The sequence below is a fragment of the Bos mutus genome, chromosome 20 (genome assembly GCF_027580195.1).
Source record: "Bos mutus isolate GX-2022 chromosome 20, NWIPB_WYAK_1.1, whole genome shotgun sequence".
NCBI lineage: Eukaryota > Metazoa > Chordata > Mammalia > Artiodactyla > Bovidae > Bos > Bos mutus.
Genome location: NC_091636.1, coordinates 30,313,932 through 30,335,154, shown reverse-complemented (window position 1 = coordinate 30,335,154; position 21,223 = coordinate 30,313,932). Strand labels below are relative to the sequence as shown.

General features: G+C 46.2%; 1 protein-coding gene and 2 pseudogenes across 6 annotated transcripts in view; 2 read left to right on the top strand and 1 right to left on the bottom strand.

Annotated features, from left to right (window-relative positions):
• The window catches only part of ARHGEF28 (Rho guanine nucleotide exchange factor 28), a 345,798-nt gene that overhangs the window by 295,074 nt on the left and 29,501 nt on the right, over window positions 1–21,223 (bottom strand). The gene's annotated exons all lie outside the window — the stretch shown is intronic.
• Window positions 1,048–3,953, top strand: LOC102265661 (synaptopodin 2-like protein pseudogene; annotated as a pseudogene).
• Window positions 5,833–6,288, top strand: LOC102278575 (enhancer of rudimentary homolog pseudogene; annotated as a pseudogene).

Sequence of the window (21,223 nt, the reverse complement as noted above, 5' to 3'; positions counted from 1 at the left end):
AGTTGAAGTTGTTAGAAAAGACTCTGCCTGGTGTGTCTCTCAAGCTGTGTCTCAGAAAGGAGGAACAGACTGAGAACTGGGGTTCAAATGTTTTCAAAAGCCACGTCAAAAACTGTTTTGTTACTGTGACTAAGATCCATCTATACCCCTGGGCTCCTGTGATCTGAACAAACGTGACCCACCTATGATAAGAATAATAACTACTGAGTACGCACTAGTTTCTTTTCTATGTTGGCCGTCTGCGGCGGCTTCTGAGGATTCTATGTACTTCCTTTTTTCCTCCCCCCCGAGATGTCGTGGTAACTTTATGGTCCCACTCCAAACCGAGATGCAACTGAACTATCTTTAGTAACTCTCCTTCCAATGACATATTAGACAAAGTCTTGTAGCGACTTCCTGCTGACCCCGGCCCCTTTGATTCCCGTCTTGGAGGTTCTCTCACCCATGACCTTTGCCAGTCATAAGACTTGTGGAATGGAAAGTATAATGTTTTTTGGTTTGGGGATTTTTAAAAATTATGATTATTCTGATATTGTATACTTTTTGTACATTTACTTACTCTGGCCAGGGCTTGTGGCTAGCGGGATGTTAGTTCCCTGACCAGGCATCCAACCCCATGCCCTTGGCTGTGAAAATTCAAGAGTTCTAATCACTGAACTACTGGGGAATTGCTGCAACACTTAGACTTTAAAGGGCAGTAGTTTTGCTTTTAGGCAGCATGCGTTCAATGTCTGTCCCTGCAGCTCCCTAACTTGGGTAATTTAATCTTGGCCTCAGTTTCTGTCATTTGTAGAATGGAGAAAAGAAGAATGCCATTGTAATAACTTGCTGAGAGATGGAATTAAGACACACAGATTGCCTGGCACCATAGTCGGATGACTGATGAGCACATCAGGACCACTACGGACCTCCACCAGAGTTTCCTCCGGCTTTGCCCTGCCCAGAATAGTTCACCATCTTTCTGGTCCTAACGTGTGTGCTCATGCACAGGAAAATCCGAAGATGGAGCCGGGCAGGCAGAGCAGGACTCAAGACAGGGATCAGCTTTTGGCCATCACTGGGGTCTCCTGCACCAGCCTCTCTCATGCCAGCGCCACAAGCCTCATGTCTCAGGGAATCAGCCTGTCCTCGCTGTGCAGCAGGTAGAGGACGAGGGACCTGTGCAATCGCCATCCCCGGGTGAGCTTCAGGCACTGTCACCAGTGTCTCCACTGAGTCCCGAGCCCCCAGGAGCTCCGGTTCCCCAGCCTCTGCAGCCCGGGTGCCTCCTCTCACCCCCTGACAGTGAGGCTTACTAAGGAGAGACAGACAGTGATGCTGACAGCCCAGCCACCCAGGAAAAGCCCCGCCGACCCCACCACTGAGGCCCCACAAGGCCCACCCCTCCAGGAGCCCTACTGGATGAGGTCTACCTGTCTGACAGCCCTGCAGAGCCGGCACCTGCTGTCCTTGGCCCTCCCAGCCAGGTTGACAGTCGTGTGAGCTCCCCATCTTGGGAGGATAGGACAACTCTTCAGCCACCCCCTGCTGAGGCCCTGCTGTTGCCCCATGGCCCCCTCCGGCCTGGCCCTCATCTCATCCCTATGGTGGGGCCTGTTCCCCACCCAGTGGCAGAAGATCTGACCACCACCTATACCCAGAAGGCCAAACAAGCCAAGCTACAAAGGGCAGAGAGCCTCCAAGAGCGGAGTGTGAAGGAGGCCAAGACCAAATGCCAGACGATTGCATCCTGCTCACCGCAGCCCCTAACCCCCACTCCAAGGGGGTACTGATGTTTAAGAAACGTCAGCAGAGAGACAAGAAGTACACCCTAGTGAGCTTTGGGGCTGCCGTGGGGACCGGCGCTGAGGAGGAGGACGGCTTGCCTCCAACCAGTGAGTCCGAGCTGGAGGAAGAGGCTTTCTCCGAGGCCCGCAGCCTCAACAACCAGTCCGACTGGGACAGCCCCTACCTAGACATGGAGCTAGCCAGACCGAGCTCAGGCACAGCAGAGGGCCGGAGGCTGGGAGGGCAGTCGAGTGAGGCCTCCAGGCGAGGGGCCCAACTCTTTGAACAGCAGTGCCAGCGCACAGCCTCCATCACCCAGCAGCTGGCCCAGGAAGGTCCAGCGGCCACGCTCAAGGGGCAGGGCCTGCAGTCTCCACCTCGGCCACAAAACGCTCCGCCAGAGGCGGCTCTACTCCCATCCAGCCCTTTGCCAGCCCCTGTAGTCAGCCCTAGACCTTTCCTCCCCGGCTGTGGAACCTCTACCTCAGCTCCAAGGATCTTTAACCGTTCAGCTAGCACTCCCGGCTTACAAGGGCAGCGGTCAGGTACCACCTTGCTTATTTTCCGGCCCCTAGCTCCCAAGAGGGCAAATGAGAGCCTGGGAGGCCTCAGCACCGCCCCGCCGCCTTTCCTATCTCCTCCGCAGGGTACCTTTCCTGTGCCCAGCTTCACTTAAGGGGTTCCAAGCCACGTGCCAGTCCCCACTTCCCCCAGCACCCCACGCTCCTCCGGCCCCATGACAGCCACCAGCTCCCTATACATCCCAGCCCCTAATCATCCTGTTACACCAGGCGGAGCCCCAGAGCCTCCGGCCCCCGCTAGCGGAGCTGCCATGACCTCCACCACTTCTATCTTCCTGTCATCGCCTCTGCGACCTGCTGCGTGCCCAGAAGCGCCTGCCCCTCTAGCTCTGCGGCCCCTGAGCCCCACAGCGCCCAGGAGCAATGCATCTCCGTGCCAGCTGCTCGCACGGGCATCCTCCAGGAGGCCCGGCGTCGGGGAACCCAAAAGCAGATGTTCTGGTCGGGAAATAAGGAGACGAATAACTCGCCCAACCCCGAGCTGCTATCGTTGGTGCAAAACCTGGATGAAAAACCCCGGGCTGGGGGAGCAGAATCTGGTCAAGAGGAGCATGCTCTGAGCCTCAGGGCTGAAGCCTGCAACTTCATGCAGCCACCAGGGGGCAGGAGTTACAAGACGTTGCCTCACGTGACAGCTAAAACCCCACCTCCAATGGCTCTCAACACCCCACCCCCTACAACTCCTAAGACTCCACCCCCAGTGGCTCCTAAGCCCCCTTCTCGAGGATTCCTCCATGGGTTAGTGAACAGGGTAGCCCCTTCGGCTGGAATCCCTGAAACACCAAGGCTTCAGGGGGGGGAGGGGAGCTGTTTGCCAAACGTCAGAGCCGAGCGGACAGGTATGTGGTGGAAGCTCCACCTGGTCCTGGCCTTGGCCCTCGGCCCAGAAGCCCTTCTCCTACCCCTTCACTGCCTTCTTCCTGGAAATATTCACCCAATATACGTGCTCCACCTCCTATTGCTTACAACCCACGGCTCTAACCCTTTTCCCCCCCAAGCTGCCCAAACTCTCCATAGTAAGACCCAATCCCAAGGGCCTCGGGCAGCCGCTAAGCAGGGCATTAAGGCTCTGGATTTCATGCGGCACCAGCCCTGCCAACTTAAAACTGCCATGTTCTGTTTTGATGAGGTTCCCCCGACTCTTGGACCCACCTCCTCAGGGCCTCCCCAAACTGCCTGAGTCCAGGAGATCCGCCGATTTTCAACTCAAGCGCCCCAGCCCACTGCGGAACCCCTGGCCCCCACTGTGCTTGCCCCCAGAGCAGCCACTACATTGGATGAGACCATCTGGAGGACAGAGCTGGCCTCAGTCCCTGTCCTTAGCCCACCCCCTCCTCCAGAGTCTCCCAGGGGTCTTGGGACCTCCCCCAGCTCCTGTAGCCAGGCCAGTTCTCCTGTTCCAAGTAGCCAGGCCCCGGTTCTCAGCTACCAGAACAGGATTACAGGTTCATGTGTGGAGGTCTGGGGCGGGCCACCACTGAACAGGGCACAGCTCCCAGGCCCAAGGGGAGGTGGAACATCCAGTTCCTACAATTGCTTCTCCTTCCCAGCGCTCTCCCTGCCCTGCCCCCGCCCCCAAGCAGGCTAAATTTCCCATGCCAGAAATAGTTTTGGGGTTGGTGTCCTGTTCCCCAGTTTCCTCCTGGCTCCCAACCTCCCTGCTGCTTTCTAACCTACTCTCTCTGCTTTGGTGTCTGTGCTTCTCTTTGTAGTTCCTTGCCTGGATCTCTGTCTTTAGATCTCTCTCTTCACCTACACTCCTCTGCTGGTCTCTATTTCTCTACATTTGTGCCTTTTTCTGTGGGCCTTGTTTTAACACTCAATGAGAAACACACAGGGAAGTTACTACTAAGCCCTCAGGTGAGAAGCTCACCACCAGACAGGCAGCAAAGGGGCTGAACTGACCCCTATTTGCATTAAGTCACTCAGTGTTCCTCACTCTTCTTTCCCAGCTTGGCTGGTATACTCCTAGGCATGTGTATGTCTGTGAATGTGTGTGTATGTGTAAGTGTGTGCATGAACACAGATGTGCTCTTCTGTCTGAGGCAAGACTAAGACTAGAGGTCTAAATAAAGACCCAATCTGGGTCTCACCTTTGCCCTGATTAAGAAAAAAAAAAGAACTACAAATTTCTATCACATATATAATTAGGATGTAAAATCAGCAGTGGGGATTCAAGATTAAAACAGAAAAGAACTTTCCTACAGATTAAATATTAAAACAGTCCAATGAGTTACCAAAAAAATCTTCAACTAACAAATTAAATATTAAATACATTGTCCTAAATATTACTAAAGGCAAAGAGAAATATAAGATCCCGCCCTCAAGACATTTATAGAGAGACAAGTTCAAACACATGAGGAGTTCAGCAGCAATTTAAGAGCTTAAACAATAATTCAATAATAATACATAATTGTGGGCTTCCCTGGTGTTTCAGTGGTAAAAAAGAAAAATCCACCTGCCAATGCGGATTCGATTGGACCAGAGACATGGGTTCAATCCCTGGTCCAGGAAGATCCCACAAGCCACAGAGCAACTAACCACATGGGCCATTAACGACTGAGCCCGTACTCTGGAGCTTGGGAGCCAGGACTACTGAGACCACACGCTGCAACTACCGAAGCCCACACGCCCTAGAGCCCAAGCTCTGCAACAAGAGAAGCCACCACAATGAGCAGCCAGTGCTCAGCAACTAGAGCGTAGCCGCTGCTCACTGCAGCTAGAGAAAAGCACTCACAGCAACGAAGAATCAGCACAGAGCCAAAAATACAGAATTTTAAATAATAATAGTACATAATTGTGCAGAGCTCATGAGGGACTACAGTGAGGTCAGGGAGAATGAGGACTCAGAAGGGGCCATGGTCTTTGGAAATTAGAAAATTATGGGGAATCACTTCTAGTGCAGTGAAGAGGAAGATGAAGGGGCTTTTGTTCGATATTTTGGTCTTTTTATGTTGGTGGGGACCTGTGCATACTTACAAGGAGAAGGCAAAGGGGAGAATGTTCGAAGTGCTGACGAGAATAGACCTTGGCACTTGGCACCCAGTGACCAAGGATGTGAAATGTCCCAAAACGGGAACAGTCCTGCATCCTGAAGAACTGTGCCATGTTGTTCTTAGAAATCTGGACAGATTTCCATTCTGCTCCTGATGGCTCGGGTGTGCCTTTTCTTCAAAAGAGAGCCTAGCCAACTTCAAGTCTCCCCATAAAGGGGCCCTCCTCATGGGAGAGTTCCTACATTCTAGAAAGTCATACCAGTTAACTACATAATACTGTCCTTTATACAATCCCCCAGGAAATTAGCACATAATTTCTTTTCAGATCTACCGTTAAAATTCCTAATATTTTCATTTAAATTATCATTTAATTACCCAACTCATAAATTATATATTAATGTTGATTTTCAGTTAAAAATGAAAACAGAGGAGTAAGCTCGTGTGTGGTGGCGGAGTCGGCATCGGCTGCAGGGGGAGACTTTGGCGCGATGTCTCACACCACCTTGCTGGTATAGCCTACCAAGAGGCCAGAAGGCAGAACTTATGCTATGAATCTGTGAATGAGCGTATGGAAGGTGTTTGTAAAATGTATGAAGAACATCTGAAGAGAATGAATCCCAACAGCCCCTCTATCACATATGATATCAGTCAGCTGTTTGATTTTATTGATGACCTGGAAGACCTCAGATGACTTGTTTACCAAGCTGATACCCAGACATACCAGCCTTATAACAAAGATTGGATTAAAGAGAAGATCTACGTGCTCCTTCATAGACAGGCCCAACAGGCTGGGAAATAGTTGAGTTTGGAAGCATTAGGGGGACAGGTGGGACACAGGTGTGTGCAGTGTGCTGTAGTGGAAGTTTTGTTTTATAGTTATCCTGTTTCCATTTTGGTATACCCTAGCCAGAATTGAATGTATTAGATAAAATGTGATGATCTTGTTCAATCTGAAAACCCCTTTGCGCCCTCCCCCCCCCTTTTTTTTACTTAAACATTTTTATGATGATTCAGATGAAGTTGGTTTTTGTCAGTTAATATTGGTTCCAGTCCCTCAAACTGTTCATACCTGCTTTATAACATCCACTGTACTAATCCTCCTTCAAATTGGGGTGGGGAGTGGTGGCGCAGTTTAGTTACGTCATCAAGATAAAGTCTTGGTGAAAAACTTCTATTGGAGTGAATGGTTCTATTTCACGGCATATAAGTTCCTTGTTGATAGTCCTCACCAAGGGAGACCAAAGAATAAGGCTCTGTCTTTCTGTCAACCTGAACTTGGACAAGCGGGTGGCTCTCAGGATTGGATGTGCTCCAAAAACTGCAATGCCTGCCGTGAGGCAGGTAGAATTTGGCCCTTTCTCTCTGACTATTTACTCAAGTCCTCAGGAAAATTAGAAGTCCCCTTTTCAGATCATGTTTTCTATGGCTCTCACATAACAATGTGTTCCCTAAAGCAACACTGAGCCCATTATTCTGAAAAATGCACTATTAGAAAGGAACTAGGAACTAAAGGCCACACTTTGCAGAACCTGAAGCAAAAAAGTAAACAGCACATCAAGGCAGATCTGCACATGCCATGAACTGAACCACTCTCTACCTACTCTCGGGGTGGAAATGCAGTCTAGAAAACATTTGCATCAACAGAATACACAGGTGTGGTGAGTGCAGGCCTGAGTGTGTCTCCCCCACAAACTCGTATACTAAAAATTTTACCCCAAAGATGATGGGGTTAGGAGATGGGGCCTTGAAGAGGTTCTTAGGTGGTGAGCGTGGAGGCCCCATGAATGGAATGAGTGCCCATTCCCCAGCCCCTCCTGCCAGGTGAGGACACAATGAGAAGTCTGTGATCCAGAAGAGGACTCTCATCCAACCATGCTAGCACCTGAACTTGGACCTCTAGCCTCAGAACTGTAAGAAATAAATGTTTAATAATATGAAGGCCAAATACATGGTCACGCTTAATCACTGTTTCTCATCATGTTGCTGCTGCTGCTGCTGCTGCTAAGTCACTTCAGTCGTGTCCGACTCTGTGCAACCCCATAGATGGCAGCCCACCAGGCTACACCATCCCTGGGAAACTCCAGGCAAGAACATTGGAGTGGGTTGCCATTTCCTTCTCCAGTGCATGAAAGGGAAAAGTGAAAGTGAAGTCGCTCAGTCGTGTCCAACTCTAGCGACCCCATGGACTGCAGCCCACCAGGCTCCTCCGTCCATGGGATTCTCCAGGCAAGAGTACTGGAGTGGGGTGCCATTGCCTTCTCCATCTCATCATGTTAGGATTTCTCATAAGGCCACTAAATTTAGTTCATCTTAACCCCACTCCCAACGTATACACAAACACACATGCGTATTTACCTTTCATCTCCTAGTTCTTTACATTCCTGTCTTCCAGTAGGTGAAAGCTAACTAATGGAGTGATACAATCCAGGTTAATATGGTAATGATAATTGTGGATATAAAGCCTTGATCTTCCCTACCAACAAATCATGCCTTGATTCAGAAACACTGACTCAAAGACACAAATACAGGAAGAAAGGCAGGGCACAGAGTTTGGAGCAAGCAGGTCTATTAGCCAAATTACAGAAAATATGCCGGCCCTGATTCAGTGCATGCGTATGTGCCCATGTTTTATTACAGATCTGTCTAGGTGTGTGGCCTATACATTTATATTACATATTTGTGGGGAAAACCTCATTTTAGATGAGAGCTGACAAAGCATTTAGTAAAACACCGATATACAAAATATCCCAGGTGTGGAAGGTACCCAGTAAACTTAATCACAGCAAATGAGTGATTTATTGAAGGACAGTCTATAATATCAGCTCCAGACCACATCCATTGCCCATCTCTGAAATGAGCTCATGCAAGTTATGCTCTACCAATTCATTTCCCTTTTCTAACTACATTAAACTATTGGAAAGAATGACTATGGTTCTTTCCTTTTATTACCCCATCCTTAAGATATCACGACATTCTGAACAAAGACTTCATTCCCTATTTTGAAACCAACATTTCATAACATCAACTGGTCACATATCAGGCCTTCAGAGCTCTGTCTTTCTGGTTCTGCCTCCAATTCCCTCATCCAACTCTCCTCCTGTATTCTGGGTCCCATTTGTTCCCAACAGTCAAGGGACTTTTCACCCACAGAAGTTCAGGGTCCTTGCCCTTGGAAACTCCTGCTCTATTGTAGGAAGTATACAATGAAAGTGTCATGTAATTAACGTTAGAGCAAAGAGATGAACTGATTGCTAACAGAGAACAAAAGAAAGGCACCAATCCTACCAGAAATGGGCTGGCTACCTTTGTAAGATCAGTTGACAAGCACTTGTTCATTTAAGTGTTTAAGAAAACAGACTTCCTTTCTGCCAATATGATGAGTTAAACAACCTGAGAACACTACTGCTCAAAGCATTTGCTGTTTATCATTCAGTTGCTCAGTCGTGTCCGATTCTTTGCAACCCCATGGACTGCAGCACACCAGGCTTCCCAGTACTTCACCATCTCCGGCAGTTTGCTCAAACTCATGCGCATTGAATTGGTGATGCCATCCAATGATCTCATCCTCTGCCATCCCCTTTTCCTCCTGCTCTCAATCTTTCCCAGCATCAGGGTCTTTTCCAATGAGTCAGCTCTTTGCATCAGGGGGCCAAAGTATTGGAGCTTCAGCTTCAGCATCAGTCCTTCTAATAAATATTCAGGGTTGATTTCCTTTAGCATTGACTGATTTGATCTCCTTGAAGTCCAAGGGGCTCTCAAGAGTCTTCTCCAGCATCACAGTTTGAAAGCATCAATTATTCAGCCCCAGCCTTTTTTATGGTACAACTGTCAGATCCATACATGACTACTGGAAAAACCATCAGTTCAGTTGAGTTCAGTCACTCAGTCGTGTCTGACTCTTCTCAACCCCATGAACTGCAGCACGCCAGGCCTCCCTGTCTGTCACCAATTCCCAGAGTTCACTCAAGCTCACATCCATCGAGTCGGTGATGCCATCCAGCCATCTCATCCTCTGTTGTCCCTTCTCCTCCTGCCCCCAGTCCCTCCCAGCATCAGAGTCTTTTCCAATGAGTCAACTCGTCGAATGAGGTGGCCAAAGTACTGGAGTTTCAGCTTTAGCATCATTCCTTCCAAAGAACACCCAGGACTGATCTCCTTTAGAATGGACTGGTTGGATCTCCTTGCAGTCCAAGGGACTCTCAAGAGTCTTCTCCAACACCACAGTTCAAAAGCATCAATTCTTCGGTGCTCAGCTTTCTTCACAGTCCAACTCTCACATCCATACATGACTACTGGAAAAACCATAGCCTTGACTAGACGGACCTTTGTTGGCAAAGTAATGTCTCTGCTTTTGAATATGCTATCTAGATTGGTCATAACTTTCCTTCCAAGGAGTAAACGTCTTTTAATTTCATGGCTGCAGTCACCATCTGCAGTGCTTTTGGAGCCCAAAAAAATAAAGTCAGCCACTGTTTCCACTGTTTCCCCATCTATTTCCCATGAAGTGATGGGACCAGATGCCATGATCTAGCTTTGACTAAATGGATCATTGTTAGCAAAGTGATGTCTCTGCTTTTTAATATGCTATCTAGGTTTGTCATAGCTTTTCTTCCAAGGAGCAAGAGTCTTTTAATTTCATGACTGCAGTCATCATTTGCAGTGATTTTGGAGCCCAAGAGAATAAAGTCTGTCACTGTTTCCATTTTTTCCTCATCTATTTGCCATGAAGCACGATATTCGAAGGGAGCCTATTTAAGAATCACTGCAAATGCCTATTTCTTGAGAACTCTCCCAAGAAAATAAGAAAGCTCTCCAAAAGTCACCAAATTAAGACTCACCAAAAAATATAGCAATAAACTGTGTTTTCACAACAAACTGTGGAAAATTCTTAAAGAGATGGGAATACCAGACCACCTTACCTGTCTCCTGAGAAATCTGTATGCAGGTCAAGAACCAACAGTTAGAACCAGACATAGAACAACACACACAATTGGGAAAGGAGTACGTCAAGGCTATATATTCTCACTCTGCTTATTTAACTTACATGCAGAGTACATCATGTGAAACGCTGGGCTGGATGAAGCACAAGCTGGAATGAAGATTGCCAGGAGAAATATCAATAACCTCAGATATGCAGAGGATACCACCCTTAAGGCAGGAAGCGAAGAGGAAATGAAAAGCCTCTTGATGAAAGTGAAAGAGGAGAGTGAAAAAGCTGGCTTAAAACTCAACAGTCAAAAAATGAAGATCATGGCATCACCTCATGGCAAATAGATGGGGAAACAATGGAAACTTTATTTTCCTGGGCTCCAAAATCACTGCAAATGGTGACTGCAGCCATGAAATTAAAAGATGTTTGCTTCTTGGAAGAAAAGCTATGCAACCTAGAGAGCGTATTAAAAAGCTGAGACATTACTTTGCTGACAAAGGTCCATCTAGTCAAAGCTGTGGCTTTTCCAGTAGTTATGTATGGATTTGAGAGCTGGACCATAAAAAAAGTTGAGATCCGAAGAATTGATGCTTTTGAACTGTGGTGCTGGAGAAGATTCTTGAGAGTTCCTTGGACTTCAAGGAGATCAAACCAGTCAATCCAAAAGGAAATCAGTCCTGAATATTCATTGGAATGACTGATGCTGAAGCTGAAACCCCAATACTTTGGCCACCTGATGGGAAGAACAGATTCACTGGGAAAGACCCTGATGCTGGGCAAGATTGAAGGCAGGAGGAGAAGGGGACAACAGAGGATGAGATCATTGGATGGCATCACCAAGTCAATGGACATGAGTTGAGCAAGCTCCGGGAGTTGGTGATGGACAGGGAAGCCAGGCGTGCTGCAGTACATGGGGTTGCAAAGAATCAGACACAACTGAACTGAACTGAAAAATATAGAGATGACATAATAAGAATCTTTGCCCTAAAGAGTTTGACTTGTCTCAGCTCTGAAGATTGAGTTTAAATGGCCTTTGAACATAATCAGTAAACTAGAATTTGAATCTTAAGGGGTTATAAAGAATATATAGTATAGCAAAAAGCTAGAGGAGAAAGATACGAAAGATGTTAAGAAACACGAAATATATGATGAAAAGGTTCAACATACTTTTTATAGGAATTTCAGACCGAGATAAAAGAATATTTGAAGAGATGGTTTTGAAGAACTCTTATTACTAGGGTAGTACTGACACTCACTGCTGCTGCTGCTGCTAAGTCGCTTCAGTCGTGTCCGACTCTGTGCGACCCCACAGACGGCAGCCCACCAGACTCTGCCATCCCTGGGATTCTCCAGGCAAGAACACTGGAGTGGGTTGCCATTTCCTTCTCCAATGCATGAAAGTGAAAAGTGAAAGTGAAGCCGCTCAGTAAGTGTCCGACTCTTCGTGACTAGGTACTCAGTAAACTGCAGGGTCCTCCCTCCCCTCATATGCCCAATGACTGCCCCTATACAATCTAACAATTATATCTCAGCACTTGTTGCTCACTGTTCCATGTGCTTATTTCCCCAGCTAAATTATTCTCTTGCGTCCTCTGCTGTGTTCCGTTGTTGTTACTGTTGTTTGGTCGCTAAATCATGTCCAGCTCTTTTGCGACCCCCTGAACTGTAGCCCACAAGGCTCCTCTGTCCATGGGATTCTCCAGGCAAGAATACTGGGGTGGGTTGCCGTTTTCTACTCCAGGGGATCTTTCCAACCCAGGAATCAGACCCACGTCTCCTGCATTGGCAGGTGGATTCTTTACCACTGAGCCACCTGGGAAGCATTTTTCCTATAAATAAATGTATCCCTAATGTAAAATTCCCTGATAGATCAGTTAGTAAAGAATCCACCTGCAATGCAGGAGACCCCAGTTTGATTCCTGGGTTGGAAAAATCTGCTGGAGAAGGAATAGGCTAGCCACTCCAGTATTCTTGGACTTCCCTTGTGGCTTAGCTGGTAAAGAATCGGCCTGCACTGAGAGGGACCTGGGTTCCACCCCTGGGTTGGGAAGATCCCTGGAGAAAGGAAAGGCTACCAATTCCAGCATTCTGGTCTGGAGAATTCCATGGGCTGTATAGTCCATGGGGTTGCAAAGAGTTGGACATGACTGAGTGACTTTCACTAATGTAAAATTTGGCTGACCACGAGAGAGTTACAAATTTTACAAAAATATTTTTAGCTTCTTTCTGAAGGATTAGTTCAGTAAAATCCATATCCTTTCAAAAACAGGAGGAAAAGATACATTATAATTTTAAAAGAATATTACAATTAAATACATTGTCTTTTAATGATTGGAGTCCCTACTGAGACTTAATGAGAAGTATCTTCATATACATAAAAGTTCCTGAACTAAATAAGACTACATATTTCATTACATACAATTATGGACGGGTTCACACATACATGAAACATCCACCATCTGTGTTCTGAAACACACTGACATTCATACATGAGTCCTACAGATGAAAGGACTCTTCACGTGTATTTAATGATGTCACATTATTCAATTTATTTGTGCTTTTTAAAAAGCTTCATATTCCTAGATATTTGTAGGTTGCTTTAAAAGAAAAACAACCTTGTAATCAGATTTCTGCAACATGACTTCTAATATAAATGTCTCCCTCAGTACAGATTCACTGAGAATTTTTATTAAAAAGCTTTCACGTATTTCAAATATTTTTTAAAGGTTCTACACTTTATATCATTAATCTGACATTCACCAAAACATCACTTCTGGATAAAGCCTTCCACATATGTTGCAGTCTTCGTGATCATCCCCTTTCAGAGTGTGCTCATATGAGTCCAACTGCTGCTCAGAATACTGAGAGGAATCTCTGATTTATGATGGTTACCCTGAGAGAAATTTCCTGATGCTCATTTTACTTACAGGATTTCTCCCATATGGTTTCTGTCGTACAACAAAGTATGACTCCTGAAAGAGAGGCTTAATTTGTCATGTTTCTATCACCTGTGTTGCCTGATATTTAGTAAAAGTCTAATATATAGTAAAAACTTCATGCAACCAAAACAAATAAATTTTTTTACAAAAAGAATCTTCAAGAAACCCACCAGTAGAGTTGTACCAATTACCATTACGTATTGAGAAATTTTCCAAACCTGCCTCAACCATCACATGTGCTGAAACAATCACAGAAGCCTCACCACCTCCCAGAAGAGATAGGAGACCCAGAGCTGCACCACCAACTTCAAGAGCTACACCCCTTCCTAGACTCACTGCATCACCCACAACTAAATATTTAGAGACTCCTGTATCCTCTGAACCTTCAATATCCCCTGGGGCAGTGAAAAAAAAAATACTGAAAACTGCTTAAGTCTTCTGCAGGAAAAGGAAAGCGAAGTCACTCATTCGTGTCTGACTTTGCAACCCCATAGACTGTAGCCTACCAGGCTCCTCTATCCATGGGATTTTCCAGGCAAGAATACTCAAGTGGGTTGCCGTTTCCTTCTCCAGGGCATCTTCCCGACCCAGGGATCAAACCCAGGTCTCCCACATTGCAGGCAGATGCTTTACCAGCTGAGCCACCAGGGAAGCCCAAGTCTTCTGCCGCCTCCTGAAACTTTACCTTGAGCAGGTTATCGCTCTGCCGACAGAAGGCTGGAGCTTCCTAAGAAGGATATCTTTATAACTACATTTAAGAGCCTGTGAGCAAGTCGTGTCTGTATTTTTATTGCACAAAACTTGTAGTAAAGTCATACACATGCACTTAAAAAGGGGGGGGAGAGAAAAACGGAAGGCCTGATCACATAAGACTTTACACGTAAAGTCACGTGTGGGCTTTGGTTTCTCAGAGTATGAACAGATTCATTTGAGGATTCCATGCTCAGAAGTGACATGATCTGATATATACACTAAAAGTATCATTCTAACTACTATTGTGCAGGTCAACAAAGGGACCAACAGCAGGGCAGGAGACTTTTTTGGAGGCCATTGCAATAATCCAGGCAAGAGATGATGGGGGCAAGAACAGGGTGGTGGCAAGGGAGGCGATGAGCAGTCCCTGGATTCTGAACACATTCTGAAGATTAAGCCAATAGGATCTCCTGTCAAGTTGAAAGTGAGATATAAGATAAAGAAGGTGTCTCCAAAGTTGGAAGAATGAGCTGAGGATGCACTTGCCATTAACAGAGATGGGGAGTGTTGTAAATAGTGCGGATTTGGGAAAGGAAACCAGGAATTCAGGTTTGTACATAAGTGTGAGATGCCCGCACAGACACTGAGACACACAGAATGCAGTTTATTCTGCCCACCAAGTCCTTTTACTGATTTACTCTCATCAAAGCACTAGTGAGAAGATAAAAGATTAACGGGAGGAAGAGTGGGGAGTAGTTCCCTCCCCTTGAGAAGGTAGAAATCTAAAAAAGGGTGGCCTTTTCTGCCACCTATGGCAGAGCCTAGGCTGAAACGGCAAATAGCGTCTTGTTTTTCTAACCCTTGGAAAGGCATCAAAGGAATGAGATGAGTATATCCAAAGAGTGGTTTCAGACACAAAAACACACCACCATGCTGACCATCTGGGTTGCAGCTACAACCAACGCCGGCGATACGAGAAAATGAAACCACATCAACCATTTTGCGATAAATCGCCCCCAAGTCTTCCCTTTCACAGTTCCGTTCTTCAGATAGTGTGGCCGACAGGGCTATTTTCCTTGGAAATCATAATTATTTTCCAAAGGAAAATGAGTTCGGGTTTTCTAATGGTCAAGCAAGAAGATGACACTGAGACCAGGGCAGCCCTGGTGCCCCTCCACAGGCCCCGCCTCGCCTCTGCCTCCTGACTCAGTTTCTCAATGTGTAAATACGCAGCAGGGAAAATATTTTCCACCATCTACACACAGGACTTCTGTGATGATTAATGAATTAATGTGTATAAAACACTATGAGCTACTCAAATACAAGGACAATGGAACTCTATTTGTAAGCTGTTGAGGTCAAGACAGAGCAATCTTAACTCTTTTCTTACAAACCCCACTGAAAAGCACACTAAGATATCAGAAGTTATCCTGCATGGACAGGAAGAGACAAAATGAGATAAGATCTGAAAGCTCTTTGTGACATTCAACGCCAATGTTAGGATTTCCAGCAAAGATCCCTTAAGATAGAAATGCAATATTAAACAGGTTAAGAATGGTAACCAGTCAACAAAAAGTTGTGGTTCTAGTAAAGCTCCCTACGGGGGTTAAATGTGTTGGCCTAAGAGGCCGTATTCTGAGTTGCTGCTGGAAGCATGACAAGACCCGGGAAAAAAATATGGACTTTTGTCTAAGAGCCGTAGAACTGAGCACGTCGTAAGAGCCATCCATGAAAAGAGCTTTGTTGAAAGCCTTTTCCCTTATTTTCCAGACACTGTCCAAGTTCACTTAAATGGTCACGATTAACATTGAAGTGAATAGGCCACTGTATGGAGTCTGCCCCTAATCCAGAGAGATGGTTTTCTCTGCAGGCTGTGATTTTACACCAGCATTCAATCAACCTCTCCCGTTGTCTCATTCCTGGCCCAGACTGTGCCAGAGAGCAGATGAATGCACAGTCTGAGGTAAAATCTTTTCCCCACAAAGCAGGCAGGTGCCTGGATTACTGTGAACATTGAGTTTTCTCGCACCTCAACTTTTTATCTCAGAAAAAGAAGTGCTAATGGTGGCTAGAAAAGTATCCAAAACAAGCTCAAAATGACACCATGATTAACCTGAATTGGGACCAAAAATGTTGATGAGTTCATCCTGACCAAGTTTCCCCGAGCTGGCTGGCACAGTCACCCTGCCATGGACACCTGAGGCAGGAAGGGCTGACGCGCCCAAGGTCAGTGCGTTCTAATCCCTGAGTTGCTCATGACTCACGGAAAATTCCAGACTTCAGTTCTGTGTTTACTGCACATGGACACTAATCTCCCATCTGGTTTCCCTGCTTTTAGCCCCAGCTCCCTCCAGTCCATGTGGCCGGTGAGCAAAAGAGTCCACTTATTCAAATACTGCTCAGCTCCCCTAACCTACTCTGAGCCTCCCTGTGGCTCCCCACTGCCGAGAGAGGCAAGGTCCCCCTTCTGCACCTGCCGAAGGAAACGGCAACCCACTCCAGTATTCTTGCCTGGAGAATCCCACGGACGGAAGAGCCTGGCGGGCTACGGTCCATGGGCTTGCAAAGAGCTGGACACAACTGAGCACACACACACACACGCATGCGCGCACACACGCACACACACACACACATGCAAGGGTAGGTACGTGGCTAGAGAATTTATGCAAAGGAATGCCGGAGGGTCAGTTAGGATCATGTTTAGGCAGCAAAGGCTGCTTCTGTTATCACCAAGATCTATGGCGGAGGCACTCTCCAGCTATTTCCTATAACTTCCCATCACCAGCTGGCTATTCTATGAGGGCAGCCAATGCATGGCCCCACCTCTCCCAACCCAAACACCACAGGTACGCTTCCCAACCCCCAACCCAAACACCACAGGTACAATTCCGCCCCTATGCTATCTTTCTGGAAAATCCGGGCAGGGGTGCCTGACCAGGGCAAGCACAGGGCAGGGACATCAAACCCAGTCCAGGAGCTGGGCATGCTGAGTCTTGAAGGTGAATGCGAGTGAAGTAGACAAGAAGGACAGGGGGCTGGGGAGGAAACCATTCCAGCACGTGTACTGAGGACAGGGAGCAAGTTGATCTGTGCCGGACCTGATGTCCCTTCTTTAGAGCTGTGTGCGTGACAAGAGGACAAGAGCTGAGACCAGAGACGCAAGCAGAGCTCTCCTCACTCGGTACCTGATGACTGTGGAGTCTCCACTCTGAAACCCAAGGGGTGGCCTACAAGAAGTGTAAGAATAAATCCCTAAAAGCCAAAAAGAGACCAAAATTGTTTCTCCCAATTAACTTCCCAAAATTCCTAACATTTACTCCAACTATATGCACTTACCTCCATAAAACACAACAGTTTCGAATCAAGACACCTGCTTCAGTTAAACTCATTCCAAAATCATTTAGTTTTGTACACATAGAACCTGAAGAAAAAAAAAAAAATCAACCCTATCACATTCCTGAACAAAGCAGGAAACAGAAGCAACTGCAGTGTGTCCAAGTGTCAGGTTGCAGGAAGGGCCAAGGCAGAAGAGAGACACATACGCCTGGATTAGAGTCCCCAGTCCGTCTCTACCTAGACGCGCAACTGGGGGCATGCTACTCAATTCAACCTCAACTGCCTTATCTGTAAGAGGTAGCTAATGAAGCCAACAGTTAGCAGACTGTCAGTGTGATGAAATTGAATATACCGAAAGCACTTGGTTCACATCAGTCATGCACTGACTCCGTCTCCTTCTTTCCAAGGATCAGTTTGCCCTTCAAAGACCTCAGTTTCTAGAAGGCATGTCCCGCACACCCTGAGGCAATCACTGGAAAACCAGTGGGCCAGGAGGGTTCCAACCACTGCCATCTCCAACCATGTGACTGGGAGAGGTCAACTTGGGAGCTCCATTTCCCTATCTGCAGGAGGAGGACATCACTGCCCAGTCCTGGCCATGCAAGGGTGAAGGGAGAGTCGCTGAGGCTTCTATGGACTCCAGGTACATAAACCACCATCACCGAGTATTTGTGTTCTTCTAAGTGACCTGCCCTGAGACACAGTTCCGACACCACCTTGGAATTTCCAGTTCAACCACTTTCCTCATGCCACTCATGAACCTACAAAGACTCTTTATTGCTCGCTAGGTCTCTTAAATTCTGTTTGATTTCCGACTCTCCTTAATGTGGCCCCACCCCACCTGGCTATTGAATGCTCTTTCCTCCTGTACCCCCAGATTTGCACACTCTCCTACTCATGGTCCACACTCAGCCCCGCCCCTGAGCTGACCCCTCCTGCCTAAAGCACCCATCCCTAACCTCTCGACTGATCTAGAATCTGTCTAGATTAGATCTGACTGATCTAAAATCTAACCCAACTAATTCTATCTGCTCCATTACACCACTGATCCCTCCAGCAATAAGGATTCTCTTCTAGTTCTAGTTTTCTTCTCCTCGCCAGACTCTCAGTTGATGTTTTACTCAATTCCCTAATTTCTCTTCTCTGTTACTGTTCTCTTCAATTAAATGACAAGCATCTTGCATGAAGAGAGCATATCATTTTTATGCCCATTCCCTAAAAAAGTTCAAAATAGTGCAACAGCATAAAACATGGACAAGAGTTTCTCACCTCTCTCTGTGCACAAAAATTTCCATCTTCCATTCATTTCGACAAATTTTTAACAAACACCTACTCTGTGCTGCTGGTAAGGAAACCAAGGTGAGCAGGGTAAGTTTCCAGGTCTCAGAGGCTCATGCCAACAGGTCAATGGCAGACTTCAGTACAGTGGAACATGGGAAGTCGTGGCCCGCAAGAGTTATCGCACTAGATTCTAATACTGATTTTCAGTCTATCGCCATGGTTGAAACATAAAACTGCCTCTTCTCTTGTAGGAATTGAGCCATAAATTCTGATGCACTTCACGCATTATGAACAAAATATTGGGAATAACCTAAAAGTCCCACATTGAGAATAATATAAGAGAATTTTATGCAGTCACTGAAAAAGGTAAATTTTGAAGGATATCCAACATATTAACAATATCAAAAGTAAAAAATGAAGAATGGCTCATGTACATGTTACGGTGAAACAAGCTGTGCTTGAACACAAGTTTGCTATCCACCAAACTCCACTTCGAGCACTTTACACAATGACCACAACAAGGCCAGCCTGGGTGAGAACTTCCACATCCCCCATGACCTCCACCAGCATTCCCCAAATAACACAACCTAATTAAAACACTGTGGTTTCAAGACAAGCCCCCTTCTTCTAGTACAACTACTTTCCCTTCATTCTTTTTTTTTTTTAGTTAACATTTTTTTTTTTTTTATTTTATTTTATTTTTAAACTTTACATAATTGTATTAGTTTTGCTAAATATCAAAATGAATCCGCCACAGGTATACATGTGTTCCCTATCCTGAACCCTCCTCCCACCTCCCTCCCCACACCATCCCTCTGGGTCGTCCCAGTGCACCAGCCCCAAGCATCCAGTATCGCGCATCGAACCTGGACTGGCAACTCGTTTCTTACATGATATTCTACATGTTTCAATGTCACTCTCCCAAATCTTCCCACCCTCTCCCTCTCCCACAGAGTCCATAAGACTGTTCCATACATCAGTGTCTCTTTTGCTGTCTCGTACACCAGGTTATTGTTACCATCTTTCTAAATTCCATATATATGCGTTAGTATACTGTATTTATGTTTTTCCTTCTGGCTTACTTCACTCTGTATAATAGGTTCCAGTTTCATCTATCTCATTAGAACTGATTCAAATGTATTCTTTTTAATGGCTGAGTAATACTCCATTGTGTATATGTACCACAGCTTTCTTATCCATTCATCTGCTGATGGACATCTAGGTTGCTTCCATGTCCTGGCTATTATAAACAGTGCTGTGATGAACATTGGGGTACACGTGTCTCTTTCCCTTCTGGTTTCCTCAGTGTGTATGCCCAGCAGTGGGATTGCTGGATCATAAGGCAGGTCTATTTCCAGTTTTTTAAGGAATCTCCACACTGTTCTCCATAGTGGCTGTACTAGTTTGCATTCCCACCAACAGTGTAAGAATTCCCTTCATTCTTATACAGAAGAAAGCTGGAGTCACCTCTTAACATTTGTTCATCATTTACTCTGCACCACCGTCCATAAAGTGTTGCTACTCTCATTTCACGGATGAGAAAACAGCTTGAAGGCTCAAAGTCACCAGCTAAACAATGGTAGAGCCGGGAGTTACAGCCGTGCATATCTCATCCTGAGTTCACTATCTGGACCACCACAGCACTGTCCATCCTCCTCTTAGGGCCAACCCAACTCAGCAGACTGTCCAAGGCCCACGTGTGTGGTTAGGACAGGGCTGAGCTTCCAGCTAAATCCTCTCTAATTCTCCTAAACATAGGAGGCCTAATTGTAGTGTCTGTCTTTCAAAACTGTTGTGGTCTCCCTGAGTTGCAGAGGTTCAGAGTGCCTAGTAATTCCTCCACACATTAATTATCAAGTAACCTTTACACAGACAAGCTTTTCATTTGGACAGATCAGAAACTTTCATACACAGGTAATTTCAATTAGTACAGGTTATGAATGGGCCAGATTACAACACTTGTAAATGGGCTATCTGCAGCTCCTGCATGCCAAGGGGGTTAAACATCCAGATCAGCCCACAAGAGCCTTTTTATTAATACCTCCAATACTAATCTGTGAGTATTGTCCTAAGCATCATGTACACCCATGTTTCTATGGGACAATCAAAGTTCCCATTTACGATTCCAAAAACGTACTTCCTCCCGCTATAATCCTAGTGATGGGATTAGACCCTTCTCCCCCCACCATAGTCACGGAGCCAGGGAAGCCAGGACATTCCCAACTCCTGTGAGATACAGAACCTGTGTGGGGGCTACAGCAGGGACCCACACCTGTGTCTGGGCCCCTCTCCTTTTCTGCAGGGGGATGGAAGGGGCTGACCCACGGTCCCCTTGCCTACCACTACCCACCCCATGTGACAAACACCAAGGTGTCTAACAGAAACAGATTCCGTCCCAATTTCTTCATTACCCTATTATTCTCCAAGCAAGCACACACTCTCTTCTGATACTGAAACATACAACAGAAATAACAAACAAGAGTTGGTTACTAGAGTCACCCTGCTGCACATTACATGCCCAGGATTTATTTATTTTATACCCGGAGTTTGTACCTTTTGACCCCCCTTCATCCATGTGCCCCACTAACCTCCCTCCCTCCCACTGCCTCATCACCCCCAAGTTGCTAGGAAAGTAAATCTGAAGAGTTCTCAAATAAAATTGTAACTACCTGTGGTGATCAATGTTAACCAGACTTATGG